Raw genomic sequence first — 12,008 nt, forward strand, 5'->3', positions numbered from 1 at the left:
ATACACCAATATGGTATAAGCAATTTAATCAGTGGCTGCCAGGAATCTTATGACTCCTAGGCAAGGGTTATGGTCTTGTCATTGCAGATGGAGAAGAAATCTGGGTTCCCCTTTGCCATGTCCGTTACCGAGAGGGACCCCAAGACAGGACTCCCTCAGGAAGTGATGAAATTGACGCGAAGGGTCTCGTCAATGACCCTGGAGGAGCCAATGAGGAAACGCCATCGTCTGAATCCTTACACGACATGGGCTCAAGTGAAAAACATGACTCGTCAGGCTGAGCAGACACTGAAGAGTACTGGAACTCCTATTACTCCAGATAAGCTGTTTCTGACAATGTTAGCTGTTCTTTCCTGTTCCTCTGGGGTAAGTGCAGAATATGTTTATTGGGCATACATACCCAACCCACCACTTCTCTCCATAGTGGATTAGGTAGATAAAGCCCCTATGATCTTTACTAATGATAGCATACATTTTCCAAGTCCCTGGTCCTTAAAGCAACCAATTCATAAAGAAGATGAGGGAAAGCCAATTAACATTTCCATGGAATTCAAAACCTTGCCTATGTTTCGGATCTCACCCCCTTTGCATGACTATCTTTCCACAGTGGTGGGCATACTCTGCCAACAATGGGACTGCTTTGCATCTGGGAATGTTTGCTACGGCATCTTTCTTACTTAATGGCCCTCAGCGACATTATCCAGGCCAGATAGCCAACTATTCGAACTCACTTTTTCAACCAGAGGAACCTTCATGTCATACTGTATCTTGGAGAAGAAAACAGGAGATACAACTGTTACATTGGTCTGATTGTCGAGGCCAATTTGAGAAAGTTTCTCTAGTACAGCAAAATCATACTAATCATACATTTAAATTTGTTGACTGGGGACCTCACGGGTTGTTTGTAAACTGTTCTGAAGAGCAGGAGGAACATCATAACTGCTCCTGGTTTAATAGATCAAGCATTGGAGGTTTTCATAAATCTAAGACAAGTTTCTGGACTAATGAGGACATATTGCTGAATTGGTATAACGGGGGCTTATCACCCCCATGACCCAGGATTGTCGTCCCCATTGTGGGGCCAGAGCAATGGCACATTTGGAAAATTCCAGCAGCCTTACAGCACTTCGCTAGTGTTTATGGGACTGTTTCGTCCTTCTAATTATCCTTCCTATACAATAGTACTGGCTATATTCAATCACTTGTTCACCTTCTGTATTTGTTTATTGTAGGGCATTTTGATATTGACTTATCGACCAAGATTGTCAATTGTACTGCATGTGCATTGTATACCTGCCTTAATCACACCATTTCATATCACAATGCTAGCATTGCACTAGTTAAACAAAGATCTGAGTTATGGCTTCCTGCAAACTTAACTGAGCCTTGGACTGATTCTGTATTTCTTTCTGTATTATTGAAAACTGGACTTAGGTGATCTAAACGCATCATTGGGTGGATTGTTGCAGGCATCTTAAGCCTTATCTCCATTGTGACTGTAGAAACTTTGTCCGGTATGGCTTTACATAATTCTATACAAAATCATGATTTTATCACTGCTTGGCACAAAGACTCTCATGATCTTTGGACTCAACAAGCTCAAATAGATCAGCAATTACAAACATGAATTAATGAGTTACAAACTGTGGTTATCCACTTAGGAGATCAACTGCAGCAACTGACTTTCCAAGCATGTATACATTGTCACTGGAATTTTACTTCTTTTTGTCTGACTAACATGCCCTATAATAGCACTGAATATCCTTGGGATAAAGTTAAAGCACATTTGCAGGATCTCACAAATAACTCAAGTTTAGACATCAATTTGTTGAAACAACAAGTTGCTAATTTTCAAGTTAAGGTACCTAAGGAATTGTACAGCACTCAATTTTATGATACTTTAACTAAAACCCTATCGTCTCTAGACCCTAGAACTTGGTTTTCAGGAAGCAACATTTTTATATATGTATTAAATACCCTGCTTTCTCTGTCATTGCTTATAGAATATAGATGTCCCTACTTAGGACTCCATGCCTCCCACAACGGAGTCTAACTAGCAGCTGCTGTGCTTAAATTAAAAACAAAAGGAGGATATGTTGGGAAGCCCAGTACAAACCAGCCAGTTGGAGGAAGTCCTTGGGAAAATGGCGAAGGGCCAGAAGTACCCTCGGCTTGGTGCTGCAGGCAGAAAAACATCTCCTGCCTTTGGTTATGCCCAGTGCCAAGATTTAATAATAAATATTAAGGATGTTGCTTGAGAAAATGGGTTGTGGGTTAAGCATATGGGTCACTTAGAGCAAGTTGTCCTTGAAATATTTTTACTGATTATATGTTAACCCCATATGCGCTCTGCTGGCTGTATACTCTAAGCTCTTTGTTCCTGCTTCTATAAAAAGGCTTGACTGCAGAAATAAACTTGTCAGTCCTTGCAAGAGACTGTCCGAGTGTCATTCTTTCAGGTTCATTGCTTCCAAGTCCTGGGGAGAAAATCCCCAACACAGATCTAGAAGGTATTGGATGGAGGTAGGTCCTAAGAAGAATCAACAGAGCTTTGTAAAGCTTTTACCTCCAAGGAGACGTCAGCTTCTTCAGACAAATAGAGACTATCCTCTACAGACAACGGAAAAAGATTTTCTTTTAGCAAAGGAGGCTCAGCAGAATTTTGAGCCCAATGTCTTCCACTTTATTAGGATCTGTCCATGTGCCTTCATTTCAATTTTTTTGGTTTTCACTTCTTCCAATTCAATATAATCAACATAAAAAAAATTATACAAGATGAATGAACCTAGACATTGTTGTTCTAAATGAAGAAGATCAAAGACAACTATCATATGATATCGCTTATATGCAGAATCTAAAAATAAATGAACTTATTCACAAAACAGAAATAGAGTCACAGACATAGAAAACCAAAACAAACAAACAAACTTATGGTTACCAGGGGTGAAGGGTGAAGGGATAAATTGGGAGACTGGGACTGACATACACACACAACTATATATAAAATGAAAAACTAACAAGGACCTACTGTATAGCACAGGGAACTCTACCCAATACTCTATAATGACTTATATGGGAAAGCAATAAAAAAAGAATGGATATGTGTATAACTGATTCATTTTGCTATACAGCAGAAACTAACACAATATTGTGAATCAACTATAATTATTGATTACACTAAAAGCCTTTGAATGTGTGGATCACAAAAAAAAAAAAAAATGTGGAAAATTCTGAAAGAGAATGGAATACCAAACCACCTTGTCTGCCTCCTGAGAAATCTGTATGCATGTCAAAAAACAACAGAACCGGACATGGAATAACAGACTGGTCCCAAATTGGGAAAGGAGTACATCAAGGCTGTATATCGTCACCCTGCTTATTTAATTTATACGCAGAGTATATCATACACAATGCTGGGTTGGATGAAGTTCAAGTTGGAATTAAGATTGCCAGGAGAAATATAAACAACCTCAGATATACAGATTATACCACTTTAATTGCAGAATGTGAAGAGGAACTGAAGAGCCTCTTAATGAGTGTAAAAGAGGAGAGTGAGAAAGCTAGCTTAAAACTCAACATTCAAGAAACTAAGATCATGCCATTTGGTCCCATCACTTCATGGCAAATAGATGGGGAAAAAATGGAAAGAGTGATAGCCTTTAATTTGGGGGGGGGGCGCTCCAAAATCACTATGGATGGTGACTGCAGCCATGATATTAAAAGACATTTGCTCCTTGGAAGAAAAGCCATGACAAACCTAGACAGCATATTGAAAAGCAGATACATCACTTTGCCAACAAAGGTCCATATAGTCAAAGCTGTGGTTTTTCCAGTAGTCACATACAGATGTGAGAGTTGGACCATAAAAAAGGCTGAGCACTGAAGACTTGATGCTTTGGAACCGTGGTGCTAAGAAGACTCTTGAGAGTCCCTTGGACAGCAAGGAGATCAAATTAGTCCATCCTAAAGGAAATCAACCCTGAATATTCATTGGAAGGACTGAGGCTAAAGCTGAAGCGCCAATAATTTGGCCACCTGATTCGAATAGCTGACACACTTTAAAAGATCCTGTTGCTGGGAAAGACTGAGAGCAAGAGGAGAAGGGAGCAACAGAGGAAGAGATGGCTGGATGGCATCATCGACTCAATGAACATGAGTTTGAACAAACTCTGGGAGATAGTGAAGAACAGGGAGGCCTGGTGTGCTGCAGTTTATGGGATCATAAAGAGTCAGATATTACTAAGTGACTGAATAACAATACTCCAATAAATTAAAAAAAAAAAACAGAAATTCTGCAAGTTTGTGAATTCAGTTTGCATTGAAATTCAGGCAACTTCAAGACTCGACTTCACGTTTGATTTTCAGAAATCTCACCCCTATCCTTGCAGAAAATAAAAGTTTATTTTAGGGCAGTAATAGACACATTTTAGTCTGTTCTCTGAATCTTGAGAGCACCATTTTCTTTCTTCAAGTTCTCTCCTACACATAGAAATAGCCTAGAGTCTAGCAGAACACAGTTACCAGTCCCCGGGAGGACTCCAAACACTCTGCTCATTACATCTTGGTATCAAAGTGACTAGGGAGAAAACAGCAGGGTCAGGCACTGGACAGAACAATGTTTTATTCATACAGAGAAGAGACAGAACAAGATAAGCTTCAACAGTGCACATCAGTCACACATGGCCAAAGGGTTTCTCCTGTCAGCTGACGAAGGCATTGGACTTACATGCACCCTTTCATGCCTCTGAGAATGGGTTCTATCCCAATACTCTCAGAGAACAGACATAGCACTGGGGTCAGCCAGGTTTTATAAGATGCTTGCACTCAAGCAGAACGAAAGTGCATATATTGATTGGGCTAAAAGCAGAGAAAGATATTCCCATACAAAATGATAAGCTGGGAACAGGCTATGTGAGCTCGTTCTGGCATGAAAGTGTCCCTGGCCCAGGCCCATCTTGCAGAGGTTGCTGCTGCTGCTACTAAGTCACTTCAGTCATGTCTGACTCTGTGTGACCCCATAGACAGCAGCCCACCAGGCTCCCCCATCCCTGGGATTCTCCAGGCAAGAACGCTGGAGTTGGTTGTCATTTCCTTCTCTACTGCATGAAAGTGAAAAGTGAAAGTGAAGTCATTCAGTCGTGTCCGACCCTTAGCAACCCCATGGACTGCAGCCCACCAGGCTCCTCCGTCCATGGGATTTTCTAGGCAAGAGTATTGGAGTGGGGTGCCATTGCCTTCTCCGTGCAGAGGTTGAGTGGGAGTCAAAAGACTTAGGCACCAAACTGCCTTTCCCAACACCAAGCATGAACATCTTGCCATAGCATGTCACAGACCACGAGTATCCCCTTTGTCACTGGCAACGCTGCCATTAATGCTGTTGAATTTTATCAGATCAGAAAAATACTTTCAGATAATCCAGAACCAGTGCAAATACCGTATCTTCAAGTTTCTGTTACTACAGAAGATCCAAAAACACAGACCACATTTGGTATCCTTGAGTGAGAACTGAAGGGAAAAAAATGCTGCTTCTATTTTGAATTTTGTTCAGAAAGATCTAAAGTTTACTCAGTAGGTAGAGGGTTAAAAACAGATAGGAAATTAATTTAAATTTCAAAGTTATTTACAAAATCCCACTCAATTAAGTAATTAAGCAAAATATAAACCATGTTCAAAACTTCAAATGTTTTCTTTATCATATGTTTCAAGTCTACAAAGGTCTAGAAAATGACAATGTTTTCAATATATTAAATGTTAGTATTACCGATTAGCTTGAGTGCCTAGACGAAATCCTAAAAAGGAAATAAATGAAAGATGGCTATAGCAGGTTTACCAGGGAAAGCAATTTTCACAAGGCACTGCATTTGATCAAGCAGAGCACATGGTCTGGATGGCAATTAATACAAGCCCTGTGGTGTAATATCTGCCTGCATGTGTGTGGCAAAACATCTTTTTTTCACATCATCCTATTATAATAAAATGCATTTGCAGTAGAAGTTTAGTGCACTGTCAGCCCAGCAAAGGCCAATGATTGGTACCTTTGTATCTCTTTCAATATAGAAAAGATCTCCTTTCTGCTTCCTCTGAAGGTTTTAAAGGCAAGGTTAAAAAAACAGCAGAAAAATCCTCTTTGAGATTGTTCTTAAGGTGATTAGCTGACATGTAATGATTATCAATATTACAGTGAAAGATAATTACACACATGTAGGCATTCCTTTCAAATCCCATGGATGGAGGAGCCTGGTAGGCTGCAGTCCATGAGGTAGCTAAGAGTCGGACACGACTGAGCGACTTCACTTTCACGTTTCACTTTCATGCATTGGAGAAGGAAATGGCAACCCACTCCAGTGTTCTTGCCTGGAGAATCCCAGGGCCGGGGGAGGCTGGTGGGAGGCCGTCTATGGGGTCATACAGAGTCGGACACGACTGAAGCGACTTAGCAGCAGCAGCAGCAGCAGGCATTCCTTTCAGGCCCTAAAGAACTCTACCTTCAAAATCAAGCATTAAGGTACTTGAATAGAGAACACCACAGAATTGAGTGCCATTATCCAAATGATGCTCTCCTTAATATCAAACAAAGCACTAACATCCAACTTGCCCCTTCAAGGGCCCTACTCACAGTGCCAAGCAAATGCTGGCAGGTCCCTCCAAGCTTACTCTTTCTAGGTAATAAAGCCATGAAATTGTGCCAAGGTATTTGCTGTGACTTGGCTCCTTGCAAGCAGCCTCTTTTAATTCATTGTAGTCACCAACAAATGAATGTCCCATGAATTATGTCTTGCATGTCAATTTCTTTCTATAAAAGAAGAATTTCAGTCTATTCATTTTTGCTTATAAATGCAAACTCTGCATAAAGCTATTTTTTTTTAATGCACATTAGTACATTCCAGAAGGTGTATCAGTTGCACTAGTTAAGTCTTTGGGGTCCACTGCTTGTTTCTAAACATTAACTTTTGCTGAACTCCCTCAAAATACAGAGTCACTTTTTAAGACTGCAATATTAGGAAAACTCAAGGTCACTCTAGGTATAGCAAAGTCAGCAGTCAAGACAGCAACATTCTCAAATGAACTGATTTCTCTGCTCTTCTGGTGACCTTTGACATTCCCCTTTTTCCCTCCCAACAAGACTCATCTCACTTCGACAAGGATCTCAATCCCACCAGGTCCAACACTAACACGGAGAGAGATACCTTCCCTTCAGTAACCATATTACAAAAGAGCAGACATCTTACACATTTATTATTATGGCAAAAGTTTTTGTGGAAAACTGTCACAAAGAAAGGTGTTGCTATTCAGGGGGGTGTAAAACAAGGCTGTCCAAATGTTCATAACTGAACAAGAGAAGCATCAACAGTACATTTTTTTACATTTTCATTGGAGTATGGTCGATTTACAGTGTGTTAGTTTCAGGTGTAAAAGCAAAGTGAATCAGTTATTTGTTGTTGCTCAGTCACTAAGTCATGTCCAACCCTTTGCAACCCCATGAACTGCAGCACATCAGGCCTTCCCGACCTTCACTGTCTCCCAGAGTTTCTCATCTCTATTAATTCAGTGATGCCATCCAACCATCTCATCCTCTGTCATCCCCTTCTCCTCCTACCCTCAGTCTTTCCCAGCATTGAGGCCTTTTCCAGTAAGTCCACTCTTCATATCAGGTGGCCAAAGTATTGGAGCTTCAGCTTCAGCATCAGTCCTTCCAAAGAATATTCAAGGTAAATTTCCTTTATGGATAGACTGGTTTGATCTCCTTGCTGTTCAAAGGTTCTCAAGAGTCTTCTCCAGCACCACAGTTCAAAAGCATCAATTCTTTGGTGCTCAGCCTTCTTCATAGTCCAACCCTCACATCCATACCTGACTACTAGAAAAACCATAGTTTTGACTGTACAGACCTTTGTCAGCAAAGTGATGTCTCTGCTTTTTAATATGCTGTATAGGTTGGCATAGTGTATCTTCCAAGGAGCAAGCATCTTTTAATTTTGAGGTTGCAGTCACCATTCATAGTGATTTTGGAGCCCAAGAAAATAATACCTGTCACTGTTTCCATTGTTCCCCATCTATTTGCCATGAACTGATGGGACTGGCATCACTGACTTGATGGACGTGAGTCTGGATGAACTCCGGGAGTTAGTGATAGACAGGGAGGCCTGGCGTGCTGCGATTGATGGGGTTGCAAAGAGTCGGACACAACTGAGTGACTGAACTGAACTGAACTGAACTGATGGGACTGGATGCTATGATCTTACTTTTTTGAATGTTGAGTTTAAGCCAGATTTTTCACTCTCCTCTTTCACACTCGTTAAGAGGCTCTTTAGTTCCTCTTGCTGCTGCTGCTGCTGCTGCTGCTGCTGCTGCTGCTGCTAAGTCACTTCAGTCATGTCCGACTCGGTGGGACCTCATAGACAGCAGCCCACCAGGCTCCCCCATCCCTGGGATTCATTCTCCAGGCAAGAACACTGAAGTGGGTTGCCATTTCCTTCTCCAATGCATGAAAGTTCCTCTTAGCTTTCTGCAATTAAAGTGGTATCATCTACATATCTGTTGTTGTTGATATTTCTCCCAGCAATCTTGATTCCAGCTTGTCCTTTATCCAGCCTGGCATTTCACATGATGTATGTACATTGCATGGAAGTTAAATAGGCAGGGTGACAATATACAGCCTTGGTGTACTCCTTTCCCAATTTTGAACCAGTCTGTAGTTCCATGTCTGGCTCTAACTGTTGCTTCCTGTCCTGCATACAGGCTTCTCGGGAGATGAGTAAGGTTGTATGCTATTCCCACCTCTTGAAGAATTCTCCACAGTTTGTTGTGATCCACACAGTCAAAGACTTTAGCACAGTCAATGAAGCAGAGGTATATTTTTTCAAAATTCCTTTGCTTTTTCTATATCCTAGCAGATGTTGGCAATTTGCTACTGGTTCCTCTGCCTTTTTCTAAATCCAGCTTGTACATCTGGAAGTTCTTGATTCACATACTGCTGAAGCCTAGCTTGAAGGATTCCAAGCATAATCTTGCTACTGTGTGAAATGAGCACAACTGTACGGTAGCCTGCACATTCTTTGGCATTGCCCTTCTTTGGGATTGGAATGAAAATTGACCATTTCTAGCCCTGTGGCCACTGCTGAGTTTTCCAAATTTGTTGACGTATCGAGTGCAGCAGTTTAACAGCATCCTAATCTTTCAGGATTAGAAATAGCTAGGCTGGAATCGGAGAAGGCAATGGCACCCCACTCCAGTACTCTTGCCTGGAGAATCCTGTGGACAGAGGAGCCTGGTGGGCTGCAGTCCATAAGGTCGCTAAGAGATGGACACAACTGAGTGACTTCACTTTCACGTTTCACTTTCATGCATTGGAGAAGGAAATGGCAACCCACTCCAGTGTTCTTGCCTGGAGAATCCAAGGGACGGGGGAGCCTCGTGGGCTGCCGTCTATGGGGTCACACAGAGTGGGACACGACTAAAGCGACTTAGCAGCAGCAGCAGCAGGCTGGAATTCCATCAATTCCACTAGCTTTGTTCATAGTGATATTTCCTAAGGCACACTTGACTTCACACTCCAGGTTGTCTGGCTCTAGGTGAGCAATCACACCATAGTGATTATCTGGGTCATGAAGATCTTTGTTGTACAGTTCTTCTGTGTATTCCTGCCACCCCTTCTTAATATCTTCTGCTTCTGTTAGGTCCATACCATTTCTGTCCTTTATTATATCCATCTTTGCAAGAAATGTCTCCTTGGTATCTCCAATTTTCAGGAAGAGATCTTTAGTCTTTCTCATTCTATTGTTTCCCTCTATTTCTTTGCACTATTCACTTAAGAAGACTTTCTTATCTGTCCTTACTATTCTCTGGAACTCTGCATTCAGTTGGGTATATCTTTCCCTTTGGGAAAGTTGGAAGGATGATGGTGACAGTGGGATAACATGACAGGAGCTGAGGAGGTGGCAATGCATGGGAAGTTGATTCACAGAGATGATGGTGGTGGCAGGGGCAGGGTAATGACTAGCGCCCCAAGTACCTACTGTGGCAGGGCAGGAGCCTAGGAAGCACTGTGCGCCATCCCCCTCAGCAGGGGGCAGTCTCCCCAGGCCTGGACAATATCCCATAGGAGTCAGCGGCAGGAAAGGCGGGAGTCAGAGCTCCCGTAGCATTGGGCCACGTGGGCGGCAGAAATGCCCCAGGACAGACAGTGGAGGTAGTAAGGCCGGAGAGCCCTCTGCTCACAGGCATCCTCCAACCTTGGCCTCCCCGGACTCCCGTCCCGGCGAATCATTTATATATATATATATCTCTCTCCACTCTTTTTTAGATTCTTTTCCCATATAAGTCATTACAGAGTATTGAATAGAGTTCTCTGTGCTATAAAGAAGGTTCCTATTCAGTTCAATTTCAGTCCGACTCTTTGTGACCCCATGGACTGCAGCACACCACGCTTCCCTGTCCATCACCAATTCCCAGAGCTTGCCCAAACTCCTGTCTATCAAGTCGGTGATGCCATGCAACCATCTCGTGCTCTGTCGTCCCCTTCTCCTCCTGCCTTCAATTTTTCCCTGCATCAGGGTCTTTTCCAAAGAGTCAGTTCTTTGCATCAGGTGGCCAAAGTATTGGAGTCTCAGCTTCAGGATCAGTCCTTCCAATGAATATTCAGGACTGATTTCCTTTACTCTTGATTGTTTGATCTCCTTGCAGTGCAAGTGACTCTCAAGAGTCTTCTCCAACACCACAGTTCAAAAGCATCATTTTTTCAATGCTCAGCTTTCGTTATAGTCCAACTCTCATATCCATACATGACTACTGGAAACACCATAGCTTTGACTAGATGAACCTTTGTCAGCAAAGTGATGCCTCTGTGTTTTAATATGCTGTCTGGGTTGGTCATAGCTTTTCTTTCAAGGAGCAAATATCTTTTAATTTCATGGCTGTAGTCACCATCTGCAGTGATTTTGGAGCTCCCAAAAATTAAATATTTCACTGTTTCCATTGTTTCCCCATCTATTTGCCATAAAGTGATGGGACCAGATGCCAAGATCTTAGTTTTTTGAATGTTGAGTTTTAAGCCAACTTTTTCACTCTCCTCTTTCACTTTCATCAAAAGGCTCTTTAGTTCTTCTTTGCTTTCTGCCATAAGGGTAGTGTCACCTGCATACGTGAGGTTATTGATATTTCTTTCGGCAATCTTAATTCCAGCTTGTGCTTCATCTAGCCCAGCATTTCACATGATATACTCTGCATATAAGCTAAATAAGTGGGGTGAAATATAAGCCTTGATGTAATCCTTTCCCAATTTGGAACCAGTCCATTCTTCCATGTCCAATCCTAAAAAACTGTTGCTTCTTGACCTGCATGCAGATTTCTCAGAAGGTGCATAAGGTGGTCTGGTATTTCCATCTCTTTAAGGATTTTCCACAGTTTGCTGTGATCCACACAGTCAAATGCTTTGGCATAGTCAATAAAGCAGAAGTAGATGCTTTTCCTGGAACTCTCTTGCTTTTTCAATGATCCAACAGATGTTGGCAATTTGATCTCTGATTTCTCTGTCTTTTCTAAATCCAGCTTAAACAGCTGGAAGTTCACAGTTCACGTACTATTGAAGCCTGGTTTGGGGAATTTTGAACATTACTTTGCCAGCATGTGAAATGAGTGCAATTATGTGGTAGTTTGAACATTTTTTGGCATTGCCCTTCTTTGAGACTGGTAAGAAAACTGACCTTTTCCAGTCCTGTGGCCACTGCTGAGTTTTACAAATTTGTGGCATATTGAGTGCAGCATTTTAACAACATCATCTATTAGGATTTGAAGTACCTCAACTGGAATTCCATCACCTCCACTAGCTTTGTTTGTAGTTATGCTTCCTAAGGCCCACTTGACTTCACATTCCAGGATGTCTGGCTCTGGGTGACTGATCACACCTTCGTGGTTATCTGGGTCATTAAGATCTTTTCTGTACAGTTCTTCTGTGTATTCTTGCCACCTCTTCTTAATATCTTCTGCTTCTGTTAGGTCCATACCATTTCTGT

The 12,008-nt window shown here is 41.9% G+C and overlaps 1 pseudogene; it reads left to right on the plus strand.

Annotated features, from left to right (window-relative positions):
* The first annotated feature begins 264 nt into the window (after positions 1-264).
* On the plus strand, positions 265-2,073 carry LOC129658829 (endogenous retrovirus group K member 25 Env polyprotein-like; annotated as a pseudogene).
* Positions 2,074-12,008: the final 9,935 nt, after the last annotated feature.

This window comes from Bubalus kerabau, chromosome 8 (assembly GCF_029407905.1).
Source record: "Bubalus kerabau isolate K-KA32 ecotype Philippines breed swamp buffalo chromosome 8, PCC_UOA_SB_1v2, whole genome shotgun sequence".
NCBI classification, from domain to species: Eukaryota; Metazoa; Chordata; class Mammalia; order Artiodactyla; family Bovidae; genus Bubalus; species Bubalus kerabau.